We start from the raw sequence: 11,578 nt of genomic DNA, 5'->3' as shown, positions 1-11,578 counted from the left end.
CATACCTCTAGAAAAAATTACCTGAAGATGGCGAATATGAACGGCCCCGTCTGTCCGTCAGATGGGGCCCCAGTGAGCAGCACCATTTATCTCCCTTTGCTTACTGGCTTCAGATGCAACATGACCCCTGTGCCCCTGCCACGATTACTTCTCATAGTAACGTACCTTACCCACAAACTGTGAGCCCCAATAAAATCTCCCTGCCCCAATTCACTTTGTCAGAAAGTTTAATGCCTGTTGTGATATGTTCAGAGGACATAAACCTAATCTGACTATGGAACATTTACACTACTTTTATATACTCATTTGTCATGTATCTTTTTTTTCTCTTTCTCTCTCTTTTTTTGTAAGCTATCTGGCTGAGGTTTTCTTCATGTCTATTACACTATTTTTCTTTTTTACTGGGTTATGACACAGCTATCAATTTTCCTGATTTTACCTATCACGTGCGTGCTCTGGAAATATTTTCCCGGGTTATGAATTATTTTTCATTTTCATATAGGTACTTTTAAGAGAGTAGCATCAAATAAAAACAAGCAGTTTTAGAAGGAGGGAAATGTTATTCAGATGAGAGACTGTTGCAGTGGGGAAAACACAGATCTCGAGTACTCGCGAGGGTTTCCATCCAAAAGCTAAGGGCATTGTCTTTATAGGAAGTGCCCAGCAGCGAGGACAGCATGGTCAAATGAAGGAAATTGACCCACAGCGTCTGACAGAGCGTGTCTCCACGTCCACTCAGCTCTTCCCAGTGTTTTCTTTCGCAAAGGGCAAATAGAACCCAGGGACCTCCAGGGAAAGAAAAGTAAACAAATTTGGACAAGGAGAAATGTAGGGTAAGAAATAATAAGCTATTTTGGATGTTTCTTCAGTATTAAATTTTCTTTTGTTCTGTATTGTTTATTTTGTCCTGGTAAATTTCTCCCTATTCCAATTTAATGATAGAGCTTCTTAAGCTTTCTTCAGGTGACTTCATTATTTTGTTTGTTTATTTTTATATTTAGTCTATCATATGATTACATGAATGCTTAGTAAAGGGCCACATTTTATTTTATCACTCTGAAAATTAAGTTATTCTATGTAGTTATTTATTTATGTATATATACATCCATATATATATATATATATATATATATATATATGTATACACACACACATACTGTGTATGCTCCTGGCTTCTTTATTCTTTCCATTCTTTCCATTGTATATTTCTGATTAAAAACTCAAGTATCTATACGTTTGTGGACTTATGTTTATGTATGGGTATTTAATTCCATTCCATGGATTATCCTGTATATTTTTATGCCAATACAACGTGGAAGTTTTTTTTTAAACCAAAGCTCTGTGGCACAGCTGAAATCAAGGATGGTGATACTTCCAGATGTCCTTTCATTGTACTGGAATGTTTTAACTATCCTGGGTTTTTTGTTTTTCCATATGAAGTTGAGTATTGTTCTTTCAAAGTCTGTAAAAAATTGTTTTGAAATATTTTTTCCTTGATGCAGATTGCATTGAACATGTAGATTGCTTTTGTTAGGATGGCTAATTTTTACTATGTTATTCCTACAGATCTGTGAGTATTGGTGTTCTTTTCATCTTCCAATGTGTTCCCCAATTTCTTTCTTCAAAGACTTAAAGTTATCATTTAAGACTTTCACTTGTTTGGTTCGAGTTACTCCAGGATAACATATGATTAGCAGCTATTGTGAAGGGTATTGTTTCTCTGATTTCTTTCTCAGTAATTTGTCATTTGTATATAGGAATTTTTTTTAGTTAATCCTATATCTAACCACCTTTAGGTGGCTGTTTATCACATGTAGGAGTTTCTTGGTAGAATTTTTAGATTAGTTACAAATACTCCCATCATCTGCAAATACTGATACCTTGATTTCCTCATTTCCCATTTCTATCTTCTGGATTTACTTCAGATGTCTTATTATTCTAGCTAGGACTTCAAGTTTTATATTGAAAAGATATGGAAAGAGTGGACAGCTTTAACTTGTTCCTGATTTTAGTGGAATTGCTTTGAGATTCTCTCCATTTAATTTGATGTTGGCAATAGGCTTTCTGTTAGTTGCCTTTATTATATTTAAGAATGTCCCTTGTACCCCTGATCTCTTCAAAACTGTTATCATGAAAAGGTGTTAGATTTTTGTCAAAGACTTTTTCAACATTCAATGGGATGATTGGTTTTTTTTCCTTCAGTTTGTTTATATAATGAATTACACTGACAGATTTACTTATGCTGAGCCATCCCTGTGTCTCTTAGATGAAGCTCACTTGATCAAGGTAAGTGATCTTTTTGATTTGTTCTTGGATTTTTTTGTTTTGTTTTGCAAGTATTTTATTGAGTATTTTCACATCAAAGTTCATGAGAGAAACTGATGTGCGATTCACTTTTTTGCTGTATTTTTGTATGGTTTGGGTATTTGGGTGACTACAACCTCATTAAAAGAAATTGGCAATATTGTTTCTGTTTCTATTTTGTAGAATAATTTGAGGCATATTGGCATTAGCACTTCTTGGAAAGCTGGGGAAATTTTGTGCTGAAACCATTTGGCCCTGTTCTTATTGTTGTTGGTGGTTCTTTGGTTTTTGGGGGTTTTTGGAAGGGGGACTTTCCTATTTCTTTAGGGGTAGTAGGTCTATTCAAATTGTTTAATGTTGCCTGGTTTCCTCCTTCCCTTCATTATCAGCTGTGGGCATTCCTTTCGAAAATGACCAGGAGTTCCGCAATTAAAACAATTACGGCCTCCGGCCCTCTCTCCCAGTGCTCTTATGTTTCTCCTTGGTTGAATAGCTGCTGCTATAACCTGGCCTTGAATGAAATTCCCATCTATATCTCTGCATATCCTGATATATTCATTTAAACTCTTTGTTTTGTGAGGGCATAATGCTTCTTTACAATATCTTTTGGAATTTTCAAATACAAGTTGCTTTATTATAGGCATGGCTGCTGTCTCATCTCCAAACCATCTACCTGCTACTTGTAACAGTCTATCTACATAATCTTGGAATGGTTCAGATGGTCCTTGTAGAACTTTTGTTAACTGATCCCCAGCTGCTTTGTTAGGCAGGGCCTTCCACGCTTTAGTGGCAGTTGCAGCTATTTGGGCGAATACTCCTGGATCACAAAGAATTTGTTGCTGCAAATCAGCATAAGCCTGAGCCCCACTTAACATATCTAAATTACGTTGAGCTTGACCCGCTAGAGCATTTAACTGGGCCGTTTGCTTACAATTTTCCCGATATTCCCCTCACCATAGGAGATAATCTCCCCCAGATAACACAGCACAACATAATTGCTGCCAATCACTTGGTGTTAAATTCATAGCAGAGAAAGATTCTACCATGGCCAACGTGAAAGGTGCTTGAGCCCCATATACAGCTACAGCTTCCTTTAATAGCTTCATTTCTTTAAATTTTATTGCAAAATGTGAATTATTTGCCCGGGGTTGTTTGTGTCTGGCACCTCCATCACCGGTGCAACCATGTGTACAGGACGGAAATAAACTCCCTTGTTTTGTTCAATGCCAGAGCCCCTACCTAACTGAGACCACCAACCTTCATCACCATGAGCCAGTGGGGCCGAGGGAGTTGGATGTGAGTTTTTTTTTTTACTCTACGTTTTCTCAGCTTTCTAAAGAGATTTTTTTAATTCCTCACGTATAATCTCCTCCTCTTCTCCTGATGAATCCCCCTCACTATCCTCCACTAGCTCTAAATCATCAAACTCCTCCCTATAGTCCGACTCTTTTCTGAACCAAGGAAAGATACCTCCCATCTTTACTGCTCTGTATGTCTCCGTTGGCCAGGAACGACGCTGTCTGCTTACCTCACTCGACAGGGCTTCCAAGGGCGACCTCTCAGCGTTGCCTTTCCCGATATCTCGAGGGACCTCCAATTGTCGCATACTGAGGCCACAATCTGCGCTCTGTGAGCTAGACCCCAGTTCGCGAGCTTCAGGGAAGGGGCTGGAGCTTGAGAATACACACGCAGAGACAGACCGACACACAGACCTTTGAACACTGATACCAAAGCCCCTCTTTATTAACACCATGTAGACTTAAATACACTGCAGTCAATGTCCAACAGGTGATAATCCCATTTTCTCTGATCCTCTAAGCTAAACACAGCTTTTAGTAACTTATATTTCCCTCTAGGTTCTAGGAGGGAAAAAGCAGCGGACGGCCAGGACTCATTAATCCCAACAAATGTGATCTTGGTTTAAATTTAGTAAGTATTATCTACAGAGAAAACTGTTTATTTCTTTTAGATTTTCCATTTTTGTGGAGCGTTTGTTTGTAAAGGATGACTTCATGATTCTTTGGACCTCCTAGATATCTGTTATTCTGTCCCTCTTTTCTTATTTTGTTAATTTGAATATACTTTCGCTGTCCTTTAGTTTGTGTGAGGGTTTTCTGAAAGAACTAAGTCTTTGTTTCATTTATTCCTTGTATTGTTCTCTTTGTTTCTATTTTATTGATTTTATCCTTCAGTTTGATTATTTCCTGACATCTAACTGCTCTTGGGTATGCTGGCTTATTTGATTTGTTTTGTTTTTTGTTGTTCTAGAGTTTTCAGGTGACCTGCTAAGTTGCTAGTGTAAGATTGCTCCAATTTCTTGATGTCGGCTCTTGATGCTATGAACTTTTTTTCATCTGAGCACAGCTTTCATCGTGTTTCATAAGTTTGAGTATGTGGGGCACTCATTTCCAGTGAATTCTAAAAACTCTCTAATTGCTTTCTTTACTTCTGCTTTGACCCAGTAGTCACTCAGCAGAGAATTGTTCGGTTTCCTTGACTTTGTAGGCTTTCTGCTGTTTCTGTTGTTGAAATCCACTTTAATCTGGGTTGATGGCACGCAAGGGGTTATTTCACTTTTCATTTATCTTTTGAGTATCTGGTCAATTTTGGAGAAACTTTCAGGAGGTACTGAGAAGAATTTACTTTCTTTTGTGCTTGGGTGAAATGTTCTGTAGATATTTGTTAGGTAAATATGGTTGATTATGTCTGTCAGCTCCAGGATTTTTCTGTTTAGCTTTTGTTTTAATGACCTGTTAATTGGTCAGAGAGTGGCATTGAAGTCTCCCACTATTAATTTGTGAGTTTTGATATGTGATTTAAACTTTAGAAATATTGAGACTCATCTTGGTAGATTTTTCCTTTGGTAAGTATGAAGTGTCTTCCCATCTCTTTTGATTAATTTTGGCTTTGACTTAGAGTCTATTTTGTTAGATATTAGAATAGCTACCCATCAGTTTCTTAGGTATATTTCTCTGAAAAAATCTTTCTCCAACCCTTTACTCGGAGATAATAATGTCTATCTTTGATGTTGATGTGTGTTTCTTAAAAACAGCAGAAGGATAGGTCTTGTTTTCATTTTATTCTATTAGTCTGTGTCTTTTGATTGAAGAAATGAGTCCATTGACATTGAAAGATATTAATGATTGTTGGTGGTGGTGGTGTGTGTATATGCATGTGGGTGTCCGTGTGTGCATTGTGTGCATGTGTGTGTGCATTGTGTGCATGTGTGTGTGCATGTGTGTGTATGCATGTGTGTGTGCATGTGTGTATGCATGTGTGTATGCATGTGTGTGTATGCATGTGTGTGTGTGTGTGTGCATTGTGTGTGTGCATGAGTGTGTGCATTGTGTGTGTGTGTGCATGTGTGTGTGTGTGCATTGTGTGCATGGGTTTCCCTTCTTTTGGTGTTACTTTTTAATTATAATCTTACACTGGTGTCTGGTCATCTTGGTTTCGAGTGATTATAGCTCCAGGTGCAAATTTCTGAGTTGGGCTCTGTTAAATGGGTGTTATGTTTTGGTTTCTATTTCCACTTTGGTCTTCTGCTCTTTTTGGCCTGGAGTTCTAGCAGTCAGAGAAACCTCTGCTACAGCAGAGGGTTTCCACCTGAGTTGGAGGCTGTTCTTCAGACTGGCTTGATCAGAATGTGAATGGTGGAAGTCCTCTGGAGGCAGGGGCAGGGACACACTTGTGAGGGTGGCTTGTGGCCTAGGAAGGGACATCAGACTACTGGATCTTTAGGACCTGAACAGATACAGTGTGAGAATTTTACAGGCAAGTGGGTAGCTTACCTTTCTACTTACTTTCATGGCCTGTACCTTCTATATCAGTTATTAAACAATTTTTTTCATCTTTGAAATTCTTTGACAGACATTTACTACTTGAACTGCATATATACACATATGCATATATGCAAATGATAACAATTAGTGAAAAGGGGGCATGAATTTGAAGGAGAGCAGGAAGGGCATATAGGAGAGTCTGGAGGGAAGAAAAGGATGATAGATGGTATAACTAAAATCTCAAAAACAAATGAATAGTTTCATTTTAATAGCTTAAAGACCCTCAGCAAATCTCAAATGAGGGACATTGTACAAGAATCCACCAGCATCTTCACTAGTATAAAATCATCTAAAGAAAGACAAATTTATGAACTTGTCAAAGCCAACATTGTCCTAAGAAAAACACAATAATTAGATATGGCATCTGAGGTGGGATCCAAAGCCAAAGAAAAAATAAAGAATGATGTAAAAATATAAACAAGCCACAATAAACTGGAAGCTGTTTACTTTAAATTAATATATCAGGGTAATGTAATACCTTAATAATTAGTGAAACTGAGCAACACAGTTACTCTGCATTTGGACTTTTTCAGTGAATTGAAGTCAAACAAAATCTGTGATTTCTTTAAAATAATGAGACAAAGAACACCTGACCATAGAAATGTAAGGTGTCTGATATCAGAGATCACTACCTTGCATCAGTTTCTCCATGAAACCTTGAACACATCACTTGAACTCTCTGAGCTCTTGCATTCCCATCTGTAAAAATATGCTTTGTAAGAGAAAAGTCTTCTCTTGTTTTGAAATTACACCCCCAGTCTAAAATCTCAGTTCAATACATCTTTAGTCTTTACACTTCATAATTCTTGTTTTGCTGGGAGAAAAAAATTTATTAGCTTTGTCTGAGGGGCGGAGTCCCTTTTTCTATTTGTACTCAATGTGTAATAATATAAAATGATAGGGGAATTTCATTCCAAGGTTGCTGTTCTGAAAGTATTCATTAGAATATGAACCCTGGGGCTGGAGAGATGGTTCTGTGATTAAGAGCACTAAGTGCTCCTCCAGAGGACCTGGGTTCAATTCCCAGCCCCCAAATGGCAGATCACAACTGTCTATAACTGCATTTCCAGAGATTCTGATACCATCATACAGGCATAAACACAGGCAAAACACCACTGAACATACAATAAAAAAAAATTATTTTAAAATAGAATATGAACCCTGTATCCAAGTATAGATATTTCCAAATAATTTTAAAATGTCCACTGCCATTAATGTTCTAATTTTAGTAAAAACGTTGTGGACACTTTGTCAGAATGTAGAGAGTTAAATAACATTGACAGTGTGCTGCAATATTGTTTTATTATCCTTCCAATTAAAAAAAATGATAAACTGTTTTACATGTGCATGCACCATTTAGATGTCATCACAGAGTCATTACTGTTGAGAAGGGAAGAAGGAAACACAGGATACACTAGGACTCACTAAAATTCAATACACAGCCATCAGGTAAGAGTGAATACCAAGCTTCAACTTGACAGAGACTTAATTCTATTCCGACCAAAGTATCCCACTGAGAGCAGCAATCAGAACGTGGTTGAAGATATATATACATGATATGTAATCAATGACTACTATCAATTCTTCCACTTAACAGCTAACAATGAGAAAAAAAGCAGATAATCTACAAAATCACTTTAAAGCCATAGCGATCCAGGTAACCTGAATTCAACCATTTATGCAAGGAGATCAGACATGCCAATTGATTCTTCCTCTTGAAGAACTAGACAGAAAACTGTGGTGGTTATTAAAAGAGAGACCTTTTACTTTATTAAAATAATAAAAGATGAAATGGATTGTAGTTAAATATGAAAATGTAAAATTAAGTAAACCGACAGACTGAATAAACATTATTTAAATAAATTATGTATGAAATGCTAGCATCATTAATATCCAAGTTAACAAAATCACAAAACAAGAGTCAAAATTATATAATCAGGTACTCAAATGAATTATAAATGTAATTTTGAAATTTTACATTTGAATCTGATGATTATTTCAAGGTAAGTAAAATTTTATTAAGATATTATATCTTGCAAGATTTGCATATTGTTTTACTTAATCCTGTAGTACTAAATTCTGCAAATTTATTAATGATGGAGGTTGATATCATTGGGCTTGTGATGTAATAAATGGTTGGGTATTAGCTAGTGAGTGAACTGGGAAGGACACTCTGCTTTCTTGAGGTTCAGTAAATTTCCTATATCTTCCTTAACTATGTATCCGTGTTTACTGAGGAACTGTTCCGTTTTCTTATCCTTTTTCTTTTGAACGCTTTAGATCTCCCTCGTCTACTTTAATAGTGATGGAGTCCGCACATTGTCTACTCCCCCATTGCAGTCACCAGGGGTCGCCTGCCTCCTCCAGAGATTGAGGACATTTACTCTGTTATAGAACTTGATTCCTTCGCTCTCCTGTTCATGTGCAGGAAATCAATAAAGAATTCTTCACTATCACGTTTACATGGCTCATCTGTGTCTACTCCACACTTATCCCTCGGCTTATCAAGGATTTAATGATTTTGTACATCAAATAGCAAATGAATTGCTATGGTGTTTCTGATTTTCTCCAGTATTTTAACCTGCATTGATTTAAGTAAGGATTTTTATTGTTTTGGTTGTTTGCTATAGGAATAAAAATATATCGTGTCTCTGAGTTTTTAAGGTAATCAAAGTTATGACAACCCTTTTTCTTTTCAAATCTATTTACTAATTATTAATTAATTCTAATTTATTTACATCTACAAATTTTCTTTGAATTTTTTTTGCTACATTCTATGAGTTTTGATAAGGTAAATTTCACTTTCATTTATAAAGAGTGTTTAAAGAAAGGTTTTAAAATTTATTCTCTGAGTTAAATTTTAGTATTATAGATTTCCCATTGATATAAGGAAATTTTTGAAATTTATATTATAGATTTGACTTTCATTTTTGTCTGAGATCATATTTGTATGATTTTTATCTTTAAATTTAGTGCATTTTTCTTATATAAAATGCCATTTATGTTGCTGAAAGTTTGAGGAAAATGTGTGTTCTGAATTTTTGGATGTGATATTCATATGTCAATTAAATCAACATGATTGATTGGGCTGTTTAGATAAACTATATTCTAATTGATTTTCTGCCTGCTTCATTTATTGGCAACTAACAGGGCATCTTAATTTTCATATTGCCATAGTGACTTTGTCTATTGTCCTTTAAGTTCCGTCAGTGTTTGCTTTGTGTGTTGAAATCTAATTAATGGCTTTATGAAAAAACATAATTAGTATTTTGAAGAATTGTACCCTTTTAATTAGCTTTCCTTCATCAAAGCTTTCATTCCTGGTGATATCCCTTGTTTAAATCTGCTCTGTATGAAATTTAATAATGAAAACACCCCTTTACTTCTTACATTCCTAAATCATCATATGTGAAGTGAATTTTTTGCAAACAGTACTGATTTGGGTCTTATTACTATCAATACCTGCACTACGAAACACAGATTACTTTCCCACAGTTCTGGAGGCTGAGGTGTGCTGTCTCAACTGATCAGAATATCTCGTCCACATTAATTCAATGTTTCCATTCTTTGGCAAAGGAACGCATAGCTGGAAAGGCTTGGCGTAAGACATACCGCCTCTCACAACTTCAGAGAAATCATTTTCTCTGGGAGCAGGACATAGCGCTGGCTTATATCCTGTCCATGTAGAACGACTTTGCATTTTTCTCTCCCAGAAATAAAAGGAACTTTTTGATATTTTTTGTTTTAAATTTAGTAGGGTTCTTCAAAGAAGGACCAAAATGAAGACCTGGCTTTTTTAAAAAAAATGAAGAATATTGTGCAAAGGACTCGCTATATTGGTTGATTGATTGATTGATTGATTGATTCATTAGCACTTTAATGATGTAAAGGGGTTGAATAGTCTAGGTCCAGAGCCAAATTATCTGTAGCTATCTTTAGCTCCCCAACAGCCCTTAACTGCTTGCTCCTGTATGTGACTTAATACCCATATGACTATTAGATAAATTGCTTGTAATACACACTGATTCCTAGATTCCATCAAATCTAAGACTATCCTCAAATAACATACAAGGCCTCTGAAAGGTATGTTCCCAATTTGCTCCACTGAGCATTCCTGAGGTCTACAATGCATTTGAAAAGTGTATTATTGGTTTCTGACTTTCTTTACACCATAACTATTAAAAAAACATTATGAAGTTGCTACCTCATTCACTGGGGGCAAACTAAGTTTGCATTCCCAGGCCATGGCTCCAGAAGAAACCATTGCCTTTTTCAGATGCCAGCTGCATTGGCAGGGACAGCAGTCTTCTGAAGTTGTAGGTCCTGAGTCTTTTCTTAATTCTAGTAGTTATGAAAATGCCAATCACCTGTCAACATTTCCCTTTAATACTGATTGACTGCTTCTGGTCCCAATAGGTTCTAATAGCTTTAGCTCTGGTTGAGTTTATCGATGCTATCTGTGAACCTTTATGAATCTTTCAGTTGGCAGTTAGTCCTGTGATTCGGTTTTCCAAGGATCCATAGAAATTGTGATTTCAGGGTTTTTTTTCTTAACTCTTTTATATAAAAATGAGTATCAGACATTTTAATGTATTTATGTATTGAAACTAAGATCTATGTTTTAATTGTAGCTTAACAATCTTATTTCTAAGAACCTACTTTAATATATAAAATTAAATAAAATAATATTAGTGCAAATGTGTTCTTACCCATCTCAGATAAATTGCAGAATGTAGGAAGAAATCTATAACCCTGCATGTGCAAACACAGAAGCTGTACATTGCCTATTTCTTTCTTTCTTTCTTCTTTCTTTCTTTCTTTCTTTCTTTCTTTCTTTCTTTCTTTCTTTCTTTCTTAGTTTTTGAAACAGTCCTGGAATTTCCTATATATACAAGGCTGGCATATAAATCACAGAGATTCACCTAACTCCGCCTCCAAATGCTGGGATTAAAGGTGTGTGCCCACATTTTCATCTATATATACAAGGCTGGCATATAAATCACAGAGATTCACCTAACTCTGCCTCCAAATGCTGGGATTAAAGGTGTGTGCCCACATTTTCATCTGTATATACAAGGCTGGCATATAAATCACAGAGATTCACCTAACTCTGCCTCCAAATGCTGGGATTAAAGGTGTGTGCCCACATTTTCATCTGTATATACAAGGCTGGCACATAAATCATAGAGATTCACCTAACTCTGCCTCCAAATGCTGGGATTAAAGGTGTGTGCCCACATTTTCATCTGTATATACAAGGCTGGCACATAAATCACAGAGATTCACCTAACTCTGCCTCCAAATGCTGGGATTAAAGGTGTGTGCCCACATTTTCATCTATATATACAAGGCTGGCACATAAATCACAGAGATTCACCTAACTCTGCCTCCAAATGCTGGGATTAAAGGTGTGTGCCCACATTTTCATCTAT

At 36.2% G+C, this 11,578-nt stretch overlaps 1 long non-coding RNA gene across 1 annotated transcript; it reads left to right on the top strand.

Moving 5' to 3' along the window:
* The first annotated feature begins 681 nt into the window (after positions 1–681).
* On the top strand, positions 682–8,636 carry LOC142837632 (uncharacterized). The gene is made up of 5 exons (XR_012908306.1): positions 682–833; positions 2,203–2,286; positions 3,535–3,600; positions 4,161–4,233; positions 8,427–8,636. It is a non-coding gene; the product is annotated as an uncharacterized LOC142837632 (long non-coding RNA).
* Positions 8,637–11,578: the final 2,942 nt, after the last annotated feature.

The sequence above is a fragment of the Microtus pennsylvanicus genome, chromosome 18, assembly GCF_037038515.1.
Source record: "Microtus pennsylvanicus isolate mMicPen1 chromosome 18, mMicPen1.hap1, whole genome shotgun sequence".
In the NCBI taxonomy this organism is placed as follows: Eukaryota; Metazoa; Chordata; class Mammalia; order Rodentia; family Cricetidae; genus Microtus; species Microtus pennsylvanicus.
Note: the sequence above shows the minus strand (reverse complement) of the source record. Positions and strands in the feature narration are given on the sequence as shown.